General features: G+C 36.1%; 1 non-coding gene across 1 annotated transcript; it reads left to right on the forward strand.

Annotated features, from left to right (window-relative positions):
* Positions 1-23,225: 23,225 nt before the first annotated feature.
* Positions 23,226-23,357, forward strand: LOC115065011. Its single transcript, XR_003844822.1, has one exon. It is a non-coding gene; the product is annotated as a small nucleolar RNA SNORA17 (small nucleolar RNA).
* Positions 23,358-24,468: the final 1,111 nt, after the last annotated feature.

Consider the following 24,468-nt stretch of genomic DNA (forward strand, 5'->3'; position numbering starts at 1 on the left):
CACTGACATAACAGCACCAACAAAAGCTAAACAAAGATGATACAAATTGGCAGACAATGGGAAAATGAGAAAATACTTTTAGCCAGTGAAGAGTACAACAGTTTATACAAAGCAGAGAGGTCATCTCTAAAGATATTCAGAAAGCCATATGATATTTACTAAGACTATTATACGAATATATAAATATTACATATTATATATACTTAATATATTAGGTATACATGTATACATGCATATATATGTATATGCATTCACTGACAGTTATAAAAAGACATGAATTTGAAAAAAGAGCAAGAAAGGGGATATCAGACAGTTAGGATGGAGAAAAGGAAATGGAGAAATTTCATAATCATAATCTTAAAAAAGTTTAAAGAATAAAAAACAAAGACAAAAAGGAAATGTATGCTTGTCCCATAAGAGTATAAATATTCATACACACTTTATATCCTTAGGATTTTTTTTCTTGTCAACTGTTATAAAGTCAAGTATTTTATGTACACCCCTCATTCTGATATGTACAATTTTCATTATTCTCCTTTAATTAACATTTTTTTCCTATGGAATTTGACATTGCATGAATGTGCTAAGGCTATATTACCTTGAGTCTGTAATTTAATTTGAGTAAGTACCACTATTTGGAAACCATTCACAATTTTGTAAACTTCCATTTGCCAGTATATGCAGCTAAGAAACAGAAAAACATCTTGGACTTCATCAGTACACCTAGCTATGTCTGTTACCTAGGATGATAGGTAAATATAATCTGAATTTAGTTTTGCCATGTTTCAAATATATATATTTCTAGTCAGCAGTCCTGACAGGTTTCTAAATACATCACATTTTAATTCCCTCAGATTGCAGCTACGGAATATGCAAGATAGAATGCCAATATTTTCCCGTGGCCGTCTGCTCTCACGTATCTTTCCAGATGTCTAACTGCTTCCCACACCAATCCCATATCCATCAGCAAGGGAGCAAGTGACAGTCTTCAAGTAGCTACTCAGACTTGTCTTTCGTTTGTTTGAAATGACTTTCAATCCTGACAAAAACTTCTATTATAAGTTGCTTGATGGTATGCATAACATATGAAAATGCAAGTTCTCTGGGATTTTAAAATATATCAACATATATACAAGAGTTTTGAATGGTAAATATTTATAGCTGTTTACCAAATTGTGTGTATACGAAAAGCCTAAATTGCTTTTCTTATAGTGTCCCTCAAAAATCCTCTGATAGCATTTGCTGAAAGTACTTTTGCAAGATGAGTAATCCCATTACACACTATCACATACAAGTCACATGGGTTGTTATAAATGAAATGATCTTGACTTACAGGTAAGGTTATATACAAAAAGATCTCAATTCATGCACAGAAAGGATGATGTATTCCTCATGCCTGCATGCTTTTATGAATCTAAACCTGTAAGTGGGCTACATCTTTTTATTACATGATCCCTCTACTTGCCTAAAGACTTGCTTTTTTGTTTAAGTACTCTTTCCAGAAATAAAATTCTTATATTTGGCAAAGTGCATATAATGCCATCTCTTCTGGGGAAGATTTTCTAGGTCATTCTCCTTAACAGGTTTAGGAATTGTTCTTGCTAGAATTCCTTAAAAATCTGTTTCTTATAGCTTCTACCTGGATCCTCGGTAACAAATAGCCAGGCTACCCATTTATACTTTAAGACTACATTCTGCAAGCACTGCCCAGCATGCACAATAGCATCCATGTTTGGTGACTGTATATGGGATGGATCCCCAGGTAGGGCAGTCTCTGGCTGCCCTTTCCTTCAGGTTGTGCCCCGAACTTTGTCTCCATATTTTCTCCTGTGAGTATTTTGTTCACCCTTCTAAGAAGCATTGAAGCATCCACATTTTGGCCTTCCTTCTTAGACTTCATATGGTTTGTGAACTGAGTCTTAGGTATTCTGAATTTTGGGCCAATAGTCACTTTTCAGTGAGGACATACTGTGTGTGTTCCTTTGTGACTGAGTGACCTCACTCAGGATGATATTTTCAAGTTCCATCCATTTCCCGGCGAATTTCATGAAGTCATTGTTTTTAATAGCTGAGTTGCATTCCATTGTGTAAACGTACCACATTTTATGTATCCATTCCTCTGTTGAGGGACATCTGGGTTCTTTCCAGCTTCTGCCTATAATAAATATCACTGCTATGAACATAGTGGAGCATGTGTCCTTATTACGTGTTGGAGGGAGCAATGGTGTTAACAGGCCACATACCTGGAGCTCCTGGTGACTGGACCACCAACCAAAAATAGACATGGAGTGACCCATGGCCCTGGCTGCATATATGGCAGAGGATGGCCTTGTTGGACATCTGTGAGAGGAGAGGCCCTTGGGCCTGATGGTGTTCAATGACCTAGTGTAGGGGGGTGACAGGAAGGGAAGACATGAAGGGTTGGGTGGGTAAGAGAGCACCCTCATAGATGCAAGGGGATAGGATAGATGACTTCTGAAGGGGAGACCTGGAAAAGGGAAAGCATTTGAAATGTAAATAATGAAAACATATAAAACAACAATATATTTAACCAATATATCTACACAGGTTGTCTTAGTCAGGGCTTCTATTCCTGAACAAACATCATGACTAAGAAGCAAGTTGGGGAGAAAAGGGATTATTCAGCTTACACTTCCATACTGCTGTTCATCACCAAAGGAAATTAGAGCTAGAACTCAAACAGGTCAGGAAGCAGGAGCTGATGCAGAGGCCATGGACGGATGTTCTTTACTGGCTTGCTCAGCCTGCTCTCTTATAGAATCCAAGACTACCAGCCCAGAGATGGTACCACCCACAAGGGGACTTCCCGCCTTGATCACTAATTGAGAAAATTCCCAACAGCTGGATCTTATAGAGACGTTTCCGCAAATGAAGCTCCTTTCTCTGTGATAACTCCAGCCTGTGTCAAGTTGACACACAAAACCGGCCAGTACACAGGTAAAATAAATATAAAATGATAATATGGGTTTGAATTTTTTTTTTTCTGAGACAGGGTTTCTCTGTATAGCCCTGGCTGTCCTGGAACTCACTTTGTAGACCAGGCTGGCCTCGAACTCAGAAATCTGCCTGCCTCTGCCTCTGCTGGGATTAAAGGTGTGTGTCACCACTGTCTGGCTGAATCTTTCTTTGGAATAGGTAACATAATGCTATATAATTACATTTTAATGTCTACTTTTAAAAATAAGATATATGTAAACATAAAAAAGACTACATTCTGAAGACTGGAGAGATGTCCCAACAGTTAAGAACATTAACTGTTCTTTCTTGAGCTCACTTTCCAGAACTTGTGTGTAAGCTCAGAACCATCTGTAATATCTAGATCCAGGTGATCTGTGTTCTTTCCTGATGGATGAGGGCCATTCATAACTGTAACCTATTAACATATGAGAAGGAATATACTCATGCAACTAGTTTCTTAAAAAAGTATTTCAAGTACTTAATTAAGTAATAATAATTTGTTTACCAGAGGCTGAGCAAGTAGGCCAATTTTTGTTAACCACCAGAGGATAAAGAAATCATTAGGCATCAATTTAACACCTGCAATTTGGCAAAGTAGCATATTATTGCAGAACATTTGGTAAACACTCGGAAGAGAACATCGGCTTTGAAAAGTGTCTGTGACAAATCTCTTTTTCCTTTCAATAAGCACATACATTGTAGGTAATAATTATGTGACACCCAAAAGAGAATGCAATACACACACACACACACACACACACACACACACACCTGCACACATGTGCATGCACAGAAATGCACATAAATAAATTCTATTTGAGTAGATAAATCTGTCTATATGCTATGCCTTTACTCTCATGAGAGATAATACCAAAATTTTCCCTGAAAAAAACAGAAACTATTTTCCTAATTTTTCACAGTGACAATTGTCATTTCAAGAAGGAATAATTCATGGAGAAGAAATAATTAGAGACAAAGTTTTGCTTTTTGGAAGAATGGGGATACACAGAAAATAATTGTAAATGTAGCTCTTAGTAAATCAAAATTCATATCTCCAGGTGAATACATAGAGTTATATACATGGGTCTTCCCACTGGAGGCCTCCCCTGAATATCAATCTTACTTGGCATATGAAGTTGCAGAAGAATTAAGAACATCTTCTATTGAGGCTAGACAAAACAGCACAGTTAGGGGAAAGGGATCCAAAGTCAGTCAAAATAGATAGACAAATACCCTGCTTCTGCTGTTAGAAATCCCACATAAAGAGCTAGATGCTCATACGTTAAATACCTTTATGGAGCCTATGTCCATCCCATGCCTGCTCTCTGATTGGTGGTTCAGTCTAAATGAGATCCTATGGCCCAGATTGGTAGGTTCTGTAGGTTTTCTTGTGGTGTCCTTGACCTTTTTGGCTCCTTTAATCCCTCCTTCAACCTCTTCCACAAGATTTCCTGAGCTGTGCTAAAAGTTTGACTGTGGGAGGCAGGAGTGAGTGAGTGGGTAGTGAACCACGCTCATAAATGCAGTGGGAGGGAGATAGGATAGGCAGTTTCCAGAAGGGAAAACAGGAAAAGGTACAACATTTGAAATGTAAATAAATAAAATATCCTATTAAAAAGTCCTTGACTGTGTTAAAAAAAAAAAAAGAAAGGCAATATTTGAACACAAAAGAAAGTGTTTTCAAAACTACAAACACAAATATTTGCCTATACAATTGAAAAAATTGACTGTAGGCCTCTGCATCTGGTTCCATCAGTTGCTGAATGAAACCTCTCAGATGACAGTTATGTTGGGACTCCTCTCTGTAGTTATAGAGAGGAGTAATTATCTTTAATAGGGGTTGTGAGGGGTTGGCTCTCTTTCATGGGATGGGTCCCAGGGGACACACCCATTGGTTGGCCATTTCCTCAATTTCTGTTCCATAACTTGTATGCACAACAAGTTGTGGATGGAAGATATTTTTGTGGGTAGGTTGGTGTCTCCATCCCTCCATTGGAAATCTTGGATGGTTATAGGACATGCCCATTTCTTGTTTCCTATCCCCTGATGCTAGGAATCTTAGCTAAGGTCACTCTTGTACATTCCTGGGAGTTTTCCTTGTATGTTTCTAGGGTTCATCTTAGGGATGCCCTCTTCCCTCACTGATCTCACTTCTCTCTCCCAGGTCTTTCTCCTTCTCTCTTCCCTACACTTGATCATTCCTGTTTCTGTCTCCCTCCAGTCCCACCAAGTTCCCTCCCTCCCTCTACCTCCAGTGTCTATTGTGTTTCCCTTTCTGAATGAGACTCAAGGATCCTCCCTTGGGCCCTCCCTGTTACTTAGCTTTTTTGGTCTGTGTACAGTACTATGGTTGTTACGCACTTCTTCACTTTTTAGAGTAACAAACATCTAGGTATTTAAAACTGACCAGCTAAACAGTTACATTCTAAGGTTACAACCACAATAAATAAGTTTATGACTATTCAGAAATTTTTTTCTTGACAGAAATATAATATATACATATATGTATATATAATATTAGTAGTAAATCAATAAAATGGCATAAAATAATTATTTTTATAATGAGAAACTATATTCACAACATTTGTGTTTGCTTAAGAGGTTAATTAGAATATTAATATAAATATTAGTGAGAAAAATATCTCTTGTACTCTTTCAGTGACTATGTAATGAAATTAGGTAAATCATGTAACATTTTATGATAATCAGTAGAAGGTAGCACATATCCAGTAGTTTAAGAAGAAAAGCATGAAGATGTCATCATGTTTGTTCAGCCATTTAAAGTGCTGTCATACTCAGATGTTCCTCACTGAAGACAGCATTATTCAACTCAACTTAGTGCTTATGACAGTAGAATTAATTTATGAGTTAAATATTGAGTTCATTATAACAAAGATCTCATATGCCGCACTAAGCATTACTAATTCTGTGGACTGAGTGTGGATGATGACTCAGCTATTTTAGCTTCTGTTCAAGAATGGCATCTACATGGGACAAAAAAAAATGATGTTAATGAAATAAACCCGGAGGTGTACCTTGATGCAGATGTAGAAAAGAAGGCACTTGAACTAGACATGGATTCTCCCTCATGAAAGTCATCTCCTAGAAGGCTCTAAACTGTGCAAGAGAGTAGTTTAAAAAAAGATAATGCTTCACACAGGTGATCCAATATACCACCTCAGCATCTGTAGACCACAGTCCTAATCACTCTCAATATTGAAATTCCGAACGTCTGTTTTTTTCCAAAGATTTGAAGAAAAGTGATACCTAGCCTTGTGTGTGTGTGTGTGTGTGTGTGTGTGTGTGTATTGTTATATGTGTGTGTGTGTGTGCATTGTTATATGTGTGTGTGTGCATTGTTATATGTGTGTGTGTGTGAGTGTGTGTGTGTGTAGGTATGTAAGTGTGTTTGAGCTCCTTTTCTTAGCTATAGAGAAGAATGCTGAGCAACAATTAAGATATATAAAACATACAATAAATACATTTCATCCCTGAGGGCATGTTAATCAATAAAATGTTTTCTTCTTCATATAAATATTAATCCAATGGACTATTGTTAAAAGGCTTTATTAAATGTTACTTTTCAGGTTAAATATTTAGTATATGTTTTGAAATGTTACCATATGAAACTGTTAAATAAGAACCTAATACATGTTTACATAAATACGGAAAACATCATCTATCTATCTATCTATCTATCTATCTATCTATCTATCTATCTGCACAGTTCGTTGAAAATTTATCTATCTATCTATCTATCTATCTATCTATCTATCTATCTATCTATCTATCTGCACAGTTCATTGAAAATTGAAAACCTAAGAAATAAATATGGATGGTCTACTATTTTGTATTTCTATATTTTTCCTATTTTTCCTGACAGGAACCTAGACTCTTCTTTAAATATTTGCTTAAGCAATATTAGCCAATACATGGGCATTAGGACTCTCAATTAAAATAGCACAACAAAAATATTCATAACTTTTTTAACAGTTTTAATTAATTGTTTCTAAATTGTCATAAATGCCACATAATAAGATAATTTGGGAAAGTGTCACTATTTCAATCTGTCATCCTATCATAGAACATCAAAATAATGTTTTGATAAAGGTCAACCAAGATCTTGCTTCATAATCCAGACTGGCTTTGACTTTTGGTCAGTTTTACTGTCGTGAAGAATGAGATTCAAATGCACACCATCATTCTCAGATCATAAATTCATTTTATTGATTATAAGATAAAATAATTACAAAATCAAGGGAATCGAGTACTATGACATTAAAAGCAATATGAAACTTCACTAATGCTGTAGAACAAAATACATAAATTACTGACTAAAATTAGGATGAAATGAATACACTAGAAAAACTATTGCTTTTTATCCCTCAAATGAAGTCTTTTATAGGCACATACCTATGTTCTTGGTAGAGAACAAATTTGTGTTTTGTGTAGCTAGTGACTTTTGCCTGTTATCTTCAATTCAGGGGATAAACCACCAAAGCAGGATCTATAAAGAAGCTGAAACCTCAGAGAACACCTCTAGTTGCTTCTACAGAGTAAAATTTACCAAAAATTATGAATACTCTAAAGAAATGAATTGATTTGGTAACAAAAAAAATTACATGGACTAATGAATTAATACCAAAACGTAGAAGACAGAGCATATGAATGTAATCCAGAGCCCAAGGTATCTTGACACCTAGAGCCATGAAGGAGCTTGCACTCTAGTTCACAATTTTATATGCCAGAAAATAACCAAACTGGATAGCACAGAGAGTTTAAAACTTTCGAGTATTTGCATTAACTTCTGCATGAAATATAGCTACTAATTTCCAATTATTTTAAAGACATACAGAAGAAAGTAAAATAAGATGAATTAAGTAGTATAATACATATTTGTACAATTTCCATAAGATATAATTGATAAAGGAGATTAGAGTCAACTGATTTTTAGAATTATTTATGTACTGAATTATAACCTTCCCTTCTAGGACGTGTTAAATTGGCTAAATATTTACTTCACAAGAAATATCAATAATCAGAATTAAATGGTGTGTAATAGTAGGTATTATTAAAGCAAGTTAAAAGTTCTAATGTATTTTTAGCATTTCCTTAAATTTTCATCCCAGGATATCACTACAGAAACAAGGTTAAATGGGATTCAGTTCAAGCCAACCATCCTACCAGGTATTATCATCTCAGGTCTGAGCCATGAAGTCTAGCGTGAAATTTTTTAGCTAAATTCAATTTATCTTGATACTTTTTGAGAGAGATAGTAAGGTCTTTTATATAAAAATACGCACACAACTTCTCTTTTACATGACTTACTTGTAAAATGGTGTTGTCTGATGTCTTACATGGTTTTGAATATGGGAACCTGTATTTTTATAATCAAAAATCACTACAGTTTTGTTATTAGTAACAGAAAAGCTTCAGCATGTTCTTTTTCATCTTCTTACAGCATGGGGACTCAGATAAATTGACTACAAGTACAAAGGGCTGAGTAATGTAGACCTGAAATAATCCTTTGTAAGATGAATGAAAGCTGACAACCTCGGTTGCCATTTGAATTGTCTTTTTGTGTGTGAATGTGATTTAATGGAAATCTGATATTCAATAAACCTGACTTTCTTTATGATTTATAATAGCTAGCCTTAGGTTACCCAGATTCATTCCATAATATAAAGCTACACAAAGCCCCCTCTTAGTGATATGAAAATTTTCAACCAACCAATATTCAGGGCCTTTATTCCTGATTAGAAAGTATAAAGTATATGAATTGGACTGATGAGCTGAAATTGAACTATAGAATCTCACCCTTTCCTCTTTATCATATTTTTTTATTTCTTAAAGAAACATACAAAATAACCTTTAAGATCACATATAGTAAGCAATTCTTCAACATTTTATTCTATTTCATATCGGTTTATGTTCGATAATTGGAAAAGAAAATTTTTCAAGGAGAAAAGTTCCTTTATCCTGAAGTCCATATATACTATATAACAAGGAACTGAATTCTACAGGGGAAAAAAAATAGAGTGTGAGTAACTAAATCTTGGGTGAAACTCCAAGATCAAAGACAAGCCACCATTTGTTACAGTACTTGATACTGAAACCAAAACATCAGAGGGTTACGTTCAGTTATGCAGTCCTATCGGGTTGATTTGTTAATGAAGAACGTATTTATTTCTATTCCTATCCAGAAATAAGAGTGGAAATGTAGTTGAAGTGAAAAGAAGTCTAGTCTAATTAAATATACAAATTGAGGCTTCAAAATGAATTTCCAGGCTCAAATCAATTTTAATACTTAAGAGAGCAGGGCTTCCTTTGGGATAGCAATATGCTAAACAACAAAAGTCTTGCGTCTTAAATCATCCTCCCATCCTTTGATCAGGACACCTGACACTTTTATAAGAATAGTTTTGGGGTTCAAAAAATGGAACGATCTCATCTCTTGTGATAGGACAATGGCCCTGAGCTGACACTAATTCCAAATGGACCACAACCTTATTTCACCCTACTATATAGCATCATTATGAACACAACTATAAAAAAAAATCTGTTCATAGAAGTGTGTAACCCAGAGCACACATGTTAGAAGGACAGTATTGTTTTGCAAGTTGTATTTAGACTTCCATAGGCTTGTATTGTCACAGTATCCATTCTCTCTCTCTCTCTCTCTCTCTCTCTCTCTCTCTCTCTCTCTCTCTCTCTCACACACACACACACACACACACACACGCATACACACCCAGTTCAAAGTTTTTTTTGTTTTTTTTGTTTTTTACTTTTTTTTTAAAATTTATTTATTTATTATATGTAAGTACACTGTAGCTGTCTTCAGACACGCCAGAAGAGGGTGTCAGATCTCATTACTGATGGTTGTGAGCCACCATGTGGTTGCTGGGATTTGAACTCAGGACCTTGGGGAGAGCAGTCGGGTGCTCTTACCCACTGAGCCATCTCACCAGCCCTGTTCTTTTTTTTTTTTTTTTTTAATCAGATGGCTGGCTAACTGGAGCTTCTGCCTCGAGAAAGCCTCATTTCATTAAACAAAGGATAAAATTTTGCTTTTTTTTTTTTTTTTTTTTTTTTTTTTTAAAGAAAGTAATTAAAAAGAAATGTGATATAAACAGGCAGGTGACTGATGAAATTCAAGATCAGGTTCATTTCATAAGTGTAGTAGCCCTTGAGCCCATTCTTTTATTTTATTATCCATATATTGGATATATAATTTGGACAAACATACTCAAAAGATGGTAGATTATACAATTTGTTTCCCACATGAATTTTGAACTGTTGTCATAGGCAAGGTCATCTTTGAACATCTTCCATGAAGAAAACTGGACTATTCAGAAAACTCTATGTTTTTACTTAGTACTCATTAGTGAATCTCTCCTATCCATTATGAAGTATACCAGTTAAACAAAAAGTTAATGAAAGTTATGCACAGTAGTCCTATGACTAGCTTTAGGCAACCTTTGATTCTCTATACTATTTTTCCTGATTATTGTCTCATTTTAAATTATGTACATTTGGGTGTTTCTGTGTGTCAGTATGTGCACATGTATGCTGGTGTTTCTGAAAGCCTGAAAACCAGAAGCTCCAGATGTTTCTGCCAATTGTGAGGCTCTTGACCCCCAGGAATTAAAATTAAACTCAGGTTCTCTTGAAAAGTAGTTTGCATTGTTAACCACCAAGCCATTTCTTGAGCCTGATCATTGCTCATTATATCCCCATTACTTTATGCTCTTCTGGCTCTGAGGTCTTATGCATTAAACAGAGACTGGTAGCCAGCCACCACCAGAATGTAAAAAAAGCGGTGACACTTAAGTGTAAGTTAAGATATCTTGTGAATTGGGAGAATCTGTTTTTCCATGACCATCAGAAAACTTAAAGATTTTTACTGTTGACTAGGATAATTTTTTTCTTATGTAAAAGTAAAGTGATACCGCCTCTTTATAATATTAGGTCTCTAACACAAAACACATGCATATTTACTGCATTTAATCATGTTGGACCCATTCATTTGTTCTCAATCTTAACTTACTTGTCAAGAACTCATATGCATACCTAGATAATTAGCTATGACTTTGCATCTGTCGTAAGGACGTATTCTCACAAATGAGTCCACCATATAATTGAGAGTATCATTAAAGCAGATTAAAATTGTGCTACAACATATCCTGGATATATCGTTGGAAATGGACATAATTGGGTTAAATGATAGCAGCCAGCAGCCAGCTTTCATAAGTCTCAATTAAATGGAATAGATTTGCGGGTAGACTGGGGACATGTGGGGTTGGGAACAGGAAGGATCAGGTGGGAGATGGGAAATGGAACTGGGTGTTGGGCATTTTCAGACCAAGTATCCTGGAAACTTCACTGAATCTATGAGAGTAACCTAGCAAAACCTTCTAATAACGGAGAACATGTAGTCTAAGGCAGCCATTCTCTTTTTATAATTGAGGCAAGGCCTCAAGGTAAATGATTGGAACACGAACGCAGCCACAGTAATTTTGACCTACAGTTTCTCCTGCCTGCCGAGTATGCTCAGGCTGAAGCCCTGAAGAAACTTAAGAGACCATAGAGACTTCATTCAGTAACTGATGGGAACGATTCAGAGTACTACAGGGGAACATTAGGCAGATCTCAGAGTCCTGAAGAGGAAAGGGAGGAAGGAAAAGCATAACCAGGGACATCACGGGAACAGGATACACAGAATCAACTGACCAGGACTCCTGAGAACTAGCAGAATTCAGGGACCCTGTACGGGTCTGACCTAGGCTCTCTTTATGGCTGAGTTGCTTGGTGTTCTTGTGGGAATCCTAGCAATGCTACCAGAGGCTGTCCCTGGCTGACCTGCCAAGTTTTGGGACACTTTTTAATCTGCTGAACTGACTTGTTCAGCCTCAATGTGATGGGTCTTGCCAGGTCTTATTGTAGTTTGTTCTAGTATGTTAGGTCAATGTCCCTGGGAATTGGGCTTTTTCTTGAGGGGAAGCAGGAAAGGTGTTTCTGGGACGAGAGGAGGTAGGAGGGGAAGAGGAAGAGGAAGAGGAAGGTGTGACTGGGGTATTCTTATTCTGCCTGATTTGAGGTCTAGTATTAGAAATGTATGGTGAAGATTCCCAGATTTCTACAGCTTGTGTACTACAAGTCTGGAGAACCTTCATATTTAATGTAGATGTGGATATCCCTAGAGTATTATTTTTTTTTTTTTGGTAGATTATGTTTGTTCCAATTCTCTGAAGAACTTTGGATAATATACATGTACAGGTATAGGGTTTTTTTCCATTTTTATTAGGTATTTACTTCATTTACATTTCAAATGCTATCCTCAAAGTCCCCTATACCATCCCTCCCCCACCGCTCCCCTACCCACCCACTCCCACTTCTTTGCCCTGGCATTCCCCTGTGCTGGGTCATATAAAGTTTGCAAGACCTAGGGGCCTCTCTTCCCAATGATGGCCAACTAGGCCATCTTCTGTTACATATGCAGCTAGAGACACGATATCTGGGGGTATTGTTTAGTTCATATTGTTGTTCCACCTATAGGGCTGCAGACACCTTCAGCTCCTTGGGTACTTTCTATAGCTCCGCTCTTGGGGTCCCTGTGTTACATCCGATAGCTGACTGTGAGCTTCCACTTCTGTGTTTGCCAGGCACTAGCATAGCCTCACAAGAGACAGATATATCAGGGTCCTTTCAGCAAAATCTTGCTGGCATATACAATAGTGTCTGCATTTGGTGGCTGATTATGGGATGGGCCCTTGGGTGGGGCAGTTTCTGGATGGTCCATCCTTTCATCTCAGCCCCAAACTTTGTCTCTGTAACTCCTTTCAAGTGTGTTTTGATCTGAATTCTAAGAAGGGACGAAGTGTCCACATTCAAGTGACAGCAGATGCTGGTGAGGATGTGGAGGAAGAGGAACACGCCTCCATTGTTGGTGGGATTGCAAGCTTGTACAACCACTCTGGAAATCAATCTGTCGGTTCCTCAGAAAATATACCTCTCTTGGGCATATATCCAGAAGTTGTTCCAACTGGTAATAAGAACACATGCTCCACTATGTTCATAGCAGCCTTATTTATAATAACCAGAAGCTGGAAAGAACCCAGATGTCACTCAACAGAGGAATGGATACAGATAATGTGGTGCATTTACACAATGGAGTACTACTCAGCTATTAAAAACAATGAATTTATGAAATTCTTGGGCAAATGGATGTATCTGGAGGGTATCATCCTTAGTGAGGTAACCCAATCACAAAAGATGTCACTAGATATGCACTCACTGATAAGTGGATATTAGCCCAGAAACTTAGAATACCCAAGATACACTTTGTAAGACACATGAAACTCAGAAGAACAGGTATGGTTTTAATAATTGTCTTTTCTCAAGTAAGTGGTGCCTAGGAAAAAGAAATATATACAAAGTAGTTTATACTTAAATGTTAAAAAAATGGTGGTTAATTTTAAGTCTTATATGAAAAGACCTTAAGTATCTGGAGAAGAGTGCAGCAGTAATTTGTCATAGAGAAATCTGAAGAACTGTATTCCATGAGTTGAAGAGATTTAACAGCCTGTTTTGTTCATAGGACCCAGGATCATCTCCTCAGCCACATGATCACTCAAAATCATTTAGAACTTCACTTCCATGTGACCCAATAGATTTGATTGACACCAGACACACAAGTAGTGCACAGACACACATAAAGTCAAAACATCCATACACAGCTTTTTCTTTTATTTAAAAAAAAATAATAGTACTCTATGTTGTAAGAAAAAGTACCCACCATGTTAATGGCAATGAAGTATTGCTGTCTTTATTCCGTCTATATTTAGTTATTATTATTCTGAACACCATAACAAAGACAAACCTGGTCTCTTACTTAATGGCAGAATAACCAGGCAGTAAGGAAAATTATAAGATGGAGCAGAGATGTGGGCATGATATTATAAAATGAAAGTGCATGTAGACAAAGAGCACATACAATAATATCACTGAATACCCGGAATTACAAGAAGCCTAATAAACTTAATAAGCACAGAAGCAGAATAACCCACAATCGTAGGTTGATGTTAGTGTCTCACTAACTTCCAGTTTAACCCAACAAAAAGTCTGCATGGAAAGAGATGTGAGGGAAATGTAACCTTCCCTGCCCGTTCTCCCCATTGCTTCTACCAGAGCCATTGCAATCACTTCTAGTTCAGTGGTATAATTCTTTATTCCATTAACTTTAATGGGCTTTATACCAATGTTAAGTAATGGGATCATTTTACACTGACTGAGTTGATGAGAAATCCCTCCACTCAATTAGTTTCGCAATCCTGGAATATTTTGGAACACAGAAGAGATAGGCAATCTGTAAAATCTTAAACTGAAAATTAGATCAAAGTTTCTCTGATTTTATACTTCACAAAGTTTGAAAACCTTGGCACTTTTTCCTAGATAAAAATAGGGTGAATGCGTTCATTGATTAGCTGGAGGACGAAAGGATATAGTTATCAGTTATTTCAAAAGGAATATCTTTAAAAATATGGATACACTCTTAGAATAAAGTTTTGTTAACATTCATTTTACAAACTAAAGGATTTTTCATGACATGCATGCACAAACATACACAGACATAAAAATAAATTGTATTCATTTGTCCATCATTCTCACATATTAATTGTTCCTCTTTTGTAAAATCACTACCTTTTTGTTTTATAGATTTTTTTCAAAAATGTCTGTTTTTTAAAAAAAATTTTTGTCCATGTTTTTTAAGATATAATCACTTAAGTAAAACAAGCTTGGCCTGTGTGTAACTATGTACCCACGGTGGCCTATAAATCATTATCCGTCAGCTTCCATTCTTGAGTGATATGGTAATAATATTACAAAAACTTGACATCCTATTATTAGAGTACATTATTTTATGATATTTTTCATCTATTCTGACATTGCTTGAGGTTTTAACGTGTAGAACAATAAAACAATGAATAATGAAGTTGGAATACCTGGTTGTGTCTTATGATTTTCTGGAAGCTGTCTTATGAGAGGAAGTTTTGCTGAAGCAGATACATGAGAACATATTTTGCTCATAACAGACATGTGGTGTTTTTCTGAAAGTTGTCTGATAAAAGGGCATATGATATTTTGCTGGAGCAGACACATGAGGCGACATGTGGTTTTTGGAAAGAGTATAAGAATAATACAACAGACAATGGACAACATTCTGTCATTGGCTTGCCTTGCTGGTTTTCATTGGGCTTCACCTTGTTGATCTTTGCTGACAATATTCTGGCATAGGTTCACCTTGCTTTCTTCTTGGAGCTTTACTTGTAGAACCCTCATAGAGAGAAATGCACCAAAGTACTTCAGGTCTTGTTCCTGCAGTTTCTTGCCACTTCAGTAGATTGGTAGAGACTCGCAGATTCTTCTGGACTGAGCCACTACTGCTGATTCATGTTTGGTGTTTGACTAGTGAACTGAACTGCTTACAATAATCATTGGAATTGTCCCAAAGAACTACTTCTAGATAGTTCCATGTCTCCCTTGTTGTATTAGCCATCTTCTTCCCAAACATTTCATCAGTGGATTATAATAGTAGTTCAAGCATTTAAGAAACCTTATTAAAGTAGATTGAGAAAAATATAAGTCTACAGAATACATTTTACACAATCAGAAAACATGAAAGATTTTTTATCCATATTAGTAAAAATGTATTTACATTTATATGTAATTTATCAAATTACAAATGGATATACAATATCAGAAATTAAGATGAATGAAATGGATATTGCTGAAATGAAAAAGCATCCTATTAAATATTTTCCTTTCTCATATATGTATCAATTAAGAACACTTTCTAAAATATTATTACATACTATGTAGTAGGAAAATAAGAGGTCATACCTATTATTGTATACATACATCAAAACCTGTCACTGAATCAGGCATGTACATTATCACACACATCATTATTATGTAAGTGCATGCATGTGTGTGATAATGTATATGCAAATTTATTTCTCTACTACACAGTACATAAGGATACTTTAACAACTCTGTAAGTTTCACTGAATAAATCTGTATCCCTTTCTAATAAATCTTGGACTTCCTCCTAAAAAAATCCAACTGCCTATAATTTTCCTGGATGCCCCATTCCTTTGAATTCACTCTCCTGTATAGAGAAATAGAATTCAGATCCTGTGTAGATTATTTGTCACATGGTGTTCTGCTCCATCTTCCTTTCTTAGCTGCAATATTTATCTTGTAGGGTTTCCTATGAGCTTGTTTGCCTTCCCTCATAATGAAACCTTTAATAGCAAAGTAGCAGGCTACAGTGAAATTTCATCAGTGTCGTTACCATTAGAGACACAGGAACATTTCCCCAATTTTTCTCTGAGACTTCCTTTGGAAGCCTTTTGTTACTAGAAGGAAATCATCCAGCATAGGTGCTGGAAAGCATTTCCTCTCCTTCTTTGACAAGTTTGTACTGCCACAGTACTTTTTCTTTGAAAACATATTCTTCTCTCATACAATGTATCACATCCACAATGTCCCCACCCTCCATTGAACTCAGCTCTCACTCAACTCCCTTTACCCTCATATCAACCTCCCTTACAAAAGATGACTACAAAACAGGCCAAAAAAGGAAAAGAAAGAAAGAGAAAGAATAAAAAAGATATACTAATATACTAAGACAAGGCGAAGGCCCTTGTGTAGGGACTAGACAAGACAATTCAAGAGGGGGAAAAGAAACATCCCACGGAATCAGTGTACATCCACTGTTATACATTCCCCAAATACCAAGCAGCCATAATAATATGAAAAGGCCTGGTGCAGACCTGTGCAGGACCCATGCTTGCCACTTCAGACTCTGTGTGCTAACATGAACCCTGCTTAATTGATTTGGTGGGTCACATTCTTCATATGTCCTCCATTCCCCTGTGTCCTACAATCTTTCCTCTCCATTTGTCAGTGTAGCTTTCTGATCTCAAAGAGGAGGAGAATGAAGAAGACATCTAATTTAGACTCCCTCTTTGCATGTCTGTTTGTAGGTCTCAGTACCTACTCTGCTGTACTGTCTAAGAAAGACTCCGTGATGATGATCCCACAAAGCACTGATATATGAGTAAAACAGAATATCATTAGAAATCATTTATATATATATATATATATATATATATATATATATATATATATATATATATTATTGTATCAGTGAAGTTTGTTTCCACCCTGGGTCTCTGCTCTCCTCTCTGAGGTTCCTGGGAATATTGATAATACCTGTGCTCCCTTTCATGCATTGAGCATGAAAGTAAACAAAACAGTGTTTAGCCATTCCCAGAATGACACACTCATGTTAATTCAGATTTGTACTTGTACAAATCTTCGACATTCCTGATAATCCTATTGTTCTTTCTGATGTCTAGCTACTTCTGCACAATATAAAAAATGATATAGTTTACAGTCTTCTTGCATGTAAATATATTATGTGAGAACTCATTAGAAATTCTTACCTGTGTCTTTGCTCTATTTTGGATGCTATAAAACCACTTGTTGCCTGAACATGTCTTTTCTTGTTGTAAGAGAAAATCTTCTAGCTAGTGAGATATGAGAGTTGAATACAGAAATGGCTAATACCCTGTACAGTAAACAAAGCCGCAAAACAGTCATTTGTTTAATCTAGAATTAGAGAAAGATTTTATATAATAAATTTAATTTGAGAAGATTGAAAGTACTAATTTCCAAAGTTGATATGATAATGAGCTATTCTAAAATAATAATTACCATCACCATTTAAATATCTGATACATATCTGCAGAGCTTCTAGTTAATTGACTACATTTTATCTCTTGTATCTCTTTGACCATATGAAAAAATTAAAATAAACAATTAAGTATTTACAATAGAAACTATAATTTATGGCTCAAGCAAAATAGTATAAAATGTGTTCTTTTTTAAATAAATATTATTACATATTAGTAAGGAACTAAGATAATATATTCCTCAAGAAATAAAAGAACAGTTTGTGTGTTTGGAAAAAAAATCTATCTTAAATTTGTTGGATAAATATAGTGGAAATCAAAAATGGATCTATAATAAAACAACATCAAAATAGTTTAAAATCTCCTGAGAGGATCTATTAGAGCCTGACCAATACAGATGAGGATGATCACAGCCAATCATTGAAATAAGTACCAGAACCACAATTGAAGAATTAGGAGAAGGACTGAAGGACCTGAAGGGGATTGCAACCTCATAGGAAGAAAAATCAAATCAACTAATCTGATCCTCCAGAGCTCCCAGGGACAAAAGCACCAAAAAAAGAGTACACATGGAGGGACCCATGGCTCCAGCTACATATGCAACAGAGCAGGGCCTTATCTATTATCAATGGGAGCGGAACCCCTTGGTCCTGTGAAGGCTTTATTCCCCAGTGTAGGGGAATGCCAAGGCAGTGTGGTGGGAGTAGGTGGATGGGTGGGCGGGCATCATCATAAAAGCTGGGGGAGGGGGCAGGGGATAGGGGGTTTGTGGAGGGGTAACCGGGATGGGGGATAACATATGAAATGTAAATGAATAAAATAACCATTAAAAAAAAAAGAAAGAAAGAGTAACCAATAAGGAAAAGGATATTTTAAAAGAGCAATAGCATGCAATAGATCCATAAAAAAGAAAGCTACAATTACTATAATGATGACAAAATGACTTAATGTTTTCTTGATATAATAAATATTGCATGCAACAATTTCCTTATGAAAAACTGTTATAATAATTCAGAGTATCATCCCATTTTATTGGAAATTTCAAATAATTATTAATGAATTATTATTTCTGAAATATTATTGAAGAACCTGGGGCAAAGAAAACATACCAAATTTCCATAACCATTTCAAGATTATACATTTTAATGAGTTTTATTTTCTTTTCCCAAGTTACAAATAAAAGTTGTACACCAAATTTGCTTCCTGGTTTTATTTGGTTTTCTCCTGAAAATGCTTTCTCAGTAGCACTGTCAAAACTATTACAGTTCAGTTCTGATAATGCCTAACATACAGCAAAATAACTACATGGCTTATTATTATCATCACTCTTCACATAATATAACTAAGAAAAACAAACTCATCAAGCACAGTAAAATTGAGACTGGAAAATTTAAATTATCCCCTATGCCCTCAGTATAAAATGTTCTGTGTGATGCAGCAACGTTGTCTGAGGTGTTTATTTACACATCATGGCAATACAATTGAGTAGAACAATAAAAGAACTACAAATAAGAGATATCTGGATTTTTGCTTCAGCTCTGTGTTTCATTTTGGTACATGAGCTTTGACATATTTGGCAAGTGTTCCCCCATTGACCTATTTCTCCCAAACTTTCTTTGGAAGACAGGAGAAAGGACACACAAATACACACACACACACACACACACACACACACACACACACACACACACACACTTATATATCAACTTTCTTTAAGCTCATGATTCTCCTGCGTCTTTTCCTGAGTGCTAGGATAGTAGGTATCCAACGTTTTGCCTCCTGGGTTAGATATTTGTGATGTTTGTTTTCTTCATGTTGAGTGGTCTAATCTTAAGACAAAAAAAAAGAAAAAACCCAAAACAAACAAACAAACAAAAAAACAAAACTAATTCAACTTCAATACTCTGAATGACTAATACATTTTACATATTCTACTATGTTTTATGTTACTTGAGAAAAATACATAAGACTATGTGTTCTCTATAAACAATATTATTGTACATAACTCATATCTCTTGAGGTCAAAGTACATGGTACAAGACATTAGTTTCTCTTAATTACTTAAAGATGCATGAGAGCATGTTTTACATAAAGTAAAACACTGGTCCAAAGGCGTAATACACAGTTTGTAGAAACTCTTTTACAAAATAACTATTTCATTTCTGTAAGTACAAGAATATTCTGTTTCCAAAACCCTCCTGCAGGAGAAGCATAAACTTTTAAAAACCCCAATCAGTATTCCTTAAAACTGTGTTACCACAAGCCTTGACCTTGATAACAAAACCCTACAGGGCAAGAACCTGGGGTGAGTCTGCACGAGTAAACAACTCCCACACATATTTTATGGTATTGTTTTACCATAAAATATGGTATTTTATGGTATTACTTTTACACCTAACATTTTTCAAAATTTTGTTTAAACAGATAATTTGATGCTTTAAATATCTTATTTCCTCAGTGGTATTTGTCATCTTGTTAAATACAACTGCTTGTATATTTAAAAGGGGTAAAATTTTAGCATGTACTAATCCAAAAATAAAAGGAAAGATCCCAGAAATTACAGCAGGAAGCCAACTGGCCTTCTAATGGTTTGTTAGAGCCTAAAGTAACAGGACATCTGTAGCTCAGAAATTCAATCTAAGGAAGAACTGGGGAAACTAGTTAATGCAAGCTAAGTACTGTTTATAATTTGTCTTCATCCTTTAAAAGGAGGTCATATGATTCATGGATGGTCCTCCAGAATGAATTTATTTTGTAAGGTTGTGTAGCACCTTATTCTTGTGTGTGCTTCCCCTTATAAGCTATGTCATACTTGAAATTCCCTGATGGCTTATAGAGACTTTGTAACTCCTGCAGCATGGTCTAGTAATATTCATTCTTAGACCTAATTTTTCCTTTTTTACTTCCTCAGGTGACAAAGCTGAAAAACATGTTCCTACTTTGAACCCATTTCAGAATGCACTCATTTCCTGGGGACACAGCTGGCAATTTGGCAGCAAGACTGATACCTGAAAGAAGAGTTTTTGGGATTAGAGCTGGAAGTCACCTGCTCATAGAACAAGTAATGCTGAGAAGCACTTCATGACACTCATGGCTCTTGAGTAAAAACAGAAGAGCAACTGACCAACTTCAGCATTAGTGTTAGACTGAGAAGAAAAAAAAAATCATGGCTGGAGGGAAATCTATATGGTATATGTACTGAAAGACAGGAAAAACATATCAAATGAAATGTACTAGAGTAGTAAATAATATACTGTGATCTTACACTTTTTGAGGCTATACAATGGGTGATCTCTCCCTATTAAGACTTATTAATAACCCCTGAAACATGGGATTCTCATAAAAAGCAAATTCTCCCATGGTATCTGCCTCCATCCCCACCACTGTGCTATTGGTTTGCTATAAATATTTTCCTGGAAAGGTATCAAAGTATATAAATGAACAAATTTGCAATACTCTAAGAGGAGGATCCTAAAGAACTGATCAAGGAGACCAAAATGTACAATGGATAATAAATAAATTTGTTTATTCTTTAAAACATGAAGTAGTAAATTTACTCCAAAGTTGTTTTGATTTGTTGTGTCCTCAAAAATCCTGACTGATGGGAATGAATTTGTACCTTTCATTCTCTGGCTACAGAATTTTCCAGAAATGTGGCATGTAATGGGTTTCTTCTTGAAACATTCTGTATCAGTTTAGAGATCAGGAGGAAGTGAGGATTAAGCACATTTAACACCTGTCATAGCAGTGTTAGGGAGAGTGATTCAAATCCATTCACACAGACAATATGTGACTAATGTACCATGGAATTCCAAAAGGCTATGGTTTGGGTAATATTCTTTAACTGGAAATATTTTACATACTAAGCTCAGTGATATGTTAACAAGTGGAACCCTCTCAAATACTACCCTACCCATCTCTTCATTTGGCTATTCCTGGTGAGTATATCTTTCCTGCTTTAAACCTGACTGTGAGTATAACAGCTCTCATTGTGTCTGATGAGTCATTATAATGAATCATTGAGTGGGAAGGAGCCCACGGGGATGATTACATTTGTATCCAACTAGTCTGAGGTGAAGGACACCTTAGGACCTCCCACCAAAATACAGCTGGCATCTAACCTGAGAATCATTTTGTGGGTAACATTTTTTTCATTCTATGCACTTACTCTAGATCATTTACAAATACATATTTCTAGGGTATAAAATTTAATAACCTACCAAGTGTCTGGGTGTAGATGAAAACTCGCTGCCAGGTTGGATGAAGTATGAAGAAAATCTGAAGTAGATTCCCATAGTAGGAATCATAAGAAATTCGTAGACTAACAAAATTAAGCTGAAAACATTTGAGTGCCACAACAGCTGACACAAATCGGGAAATACAAATGTCTGTAGACATTCTAGAGTGGGTGTATAGTTGAATGTTCCAAGACCATTAAGTATTTTAGTTTTATGGTAAGCCAAGCAAATACACAATTTATTAATGCCATTATTAGAATTTTTAGTGTTTTTTCTTAATTATTAAGTTCTTCAATATCATTACCACCAAAAGAAAAGCCAGGTAGTCATACTTTATATCCCCTTTAGAAACAATTATGTGTAACATCTAGGATGAATCTCAAGGCTCTTTATGTAATATATTTGTTCTTTCGAAATATTTTACTAAGCCAAGTACAGTAGTGCAAGACTGTAGTCCCAGCACTTATGAGGGGAAAATAATGGGGAGTCTAGATCATCATGGCTTTTAGCTCCAAACAAAAAGATAAAACCCTGAACATATACACTAACTAATATGGAAGTCAGTTTTCCTTTGGATAAGATCTATAATAAGAAAAAAATCATAGAATTTCCAAGTTTTTTTTACATATATCAATTCAGTGGTACCCAGGACTTTTTAATGTGTTACTGTTTTATTGCTGTGACAAGATACCATGACCAAGGCAACTTCTATAATTAAGTACTTAATTGAACATATGTGCTCAGACGCTTAATATCCATCATGACAGGATGAAGACACAGCAAAAAGATAGATGAGTGCTCAGCTCAGACCTCGACCTACAAGAAGGGAAAGGGGGCAGAAAGGCAATGGTACAAATCTTTGAAACCTTAAAGCCCTACCTCAGGACCACACATCCTCTACTAATGCCACACCTCCTAATCCTTCCAATACAATTCCACCAACTGCAGACCAACATATGAGCATACATGAACCTTTCCCATTCAAAAAACAAAGGTTTTATAAGATATACTATGCAACATGCAATTAAGGCCAGCACTATGTGCAAGAATCAGCAGATCTATCCATTAGTGTAAAGACTTCTAAGAATTAGCGTTAGAAACGTATGTATGTTGTTAATATCTTCACCATTTCACAATATTAACTATGCAGCAAAACTAAACGCTTGTGTGGCACTTAACACATCAGTAGCTGTGACCTATCAGATAAGACATAACAAATAAATTTCCTACAAGAAAAATGAATGAAAATGCCCCTCGTAGTGTTTCCAGAGTGAATGTTTTATCGCATGTGCTTCAGTAGGTGGGAGAGAAGAGAAAGATTATGGCTATGTTCAGTGTTATGAACTAGGAATATCTGAAAGACCACTAACCTAACATTTTCCAAAATAGCTAGCCGGAGAAGTCTACCTGTCCAATGAGAGGGCACTGAGACAGGGAACTAGCCTGAGGCCTCCACCAGTTTGGCATATTGCAGATCCCATTGTCTCCCAGGTCAAGGAGCAGCATAGAGACATTAGGAACCCAGCTTGTTTAGGGTAGGAATGTGCTCATGAAAAAGGCCCCTTGCACAGGGCAGGTTTGGCAAGAACTGAGACCAAGATGATAACCAAATGTGTGCTACGGGCCTTGGTAGCACAGTAGAGCTGACCCTGAATGTGGGGGTCAGGTGAGCCTACCTGAGAGGGTAGGTGTGGAAATATTGGCCCTGTCCTTCCTTTGTCTACTATGTCATGACCCTTTTGAGGGAGAGATTCCCTTTCCTTCCCCTTTGTCAGAGGGCAGAAAAGTTGACCCCCAACAGCATCATCATAGCAGAAGAGCTGTCCCTGGGTCTTAATTGCTGTGGTACTGATTAGGAATGCCATGTGCTTCACCTGTTTAGTACAGTAGAGCTGGCCCTAGATGTGGGGGTTGTGGGTGAGCCAGCCCAAGAGGTTAAGATCATTAGATCTAGTAGGTTTAGTAGCTCAGATACCTCTCAGCCTATATCTAGGGCATTGAATTGGCCAATATCTACACCATAATATGAATGGCTGAAGTGCATGAAGGGTTCTGTCCTACAGATCCAAAACATCTCCATGACACTAGACAACAACAGAATATCCAAGAGGTATTCCAATAGGGTTCCATCATCATCATCATCATCATCATCAACAACACCAACAACAATAACAACAGCAATAATAACAGAAGCCCTAGGCCTCTTACTAGACCAATGTGTCATTTCAATAAACATTTGCAATCACATAAGTATGGTCAAAAGAATATACCGAGGGACGCACTGTGACACACTACAGCATTTACAATGAGATTTTTTTTTTCTGTTGCCAAGATTCTGTATAACAATACTTTATTTTATATCATTTTTAGCAACAGAGGAAGGAAGGGATTGGAAGGTGTCTTTGAAAGGTAATACTCAATCTATTGAATTATGTTATTAACTAGAATTTTTTTTTAATCTGGGAATTACTGACAATAGGTGGCATTCA

Source organism: Mus pahari, chromosome 11, assembly GCF_900095145.1.
Source record: "Mus pahari chromosome 11, PAHARI_EIJ_v1.1, whole genome shotgun sequence".
Lineage (NCBI taxonomy): Eukaryota > Metazoa > Chordata > Mammalia > Rodentia > Muridae > Mus > Mus pahari.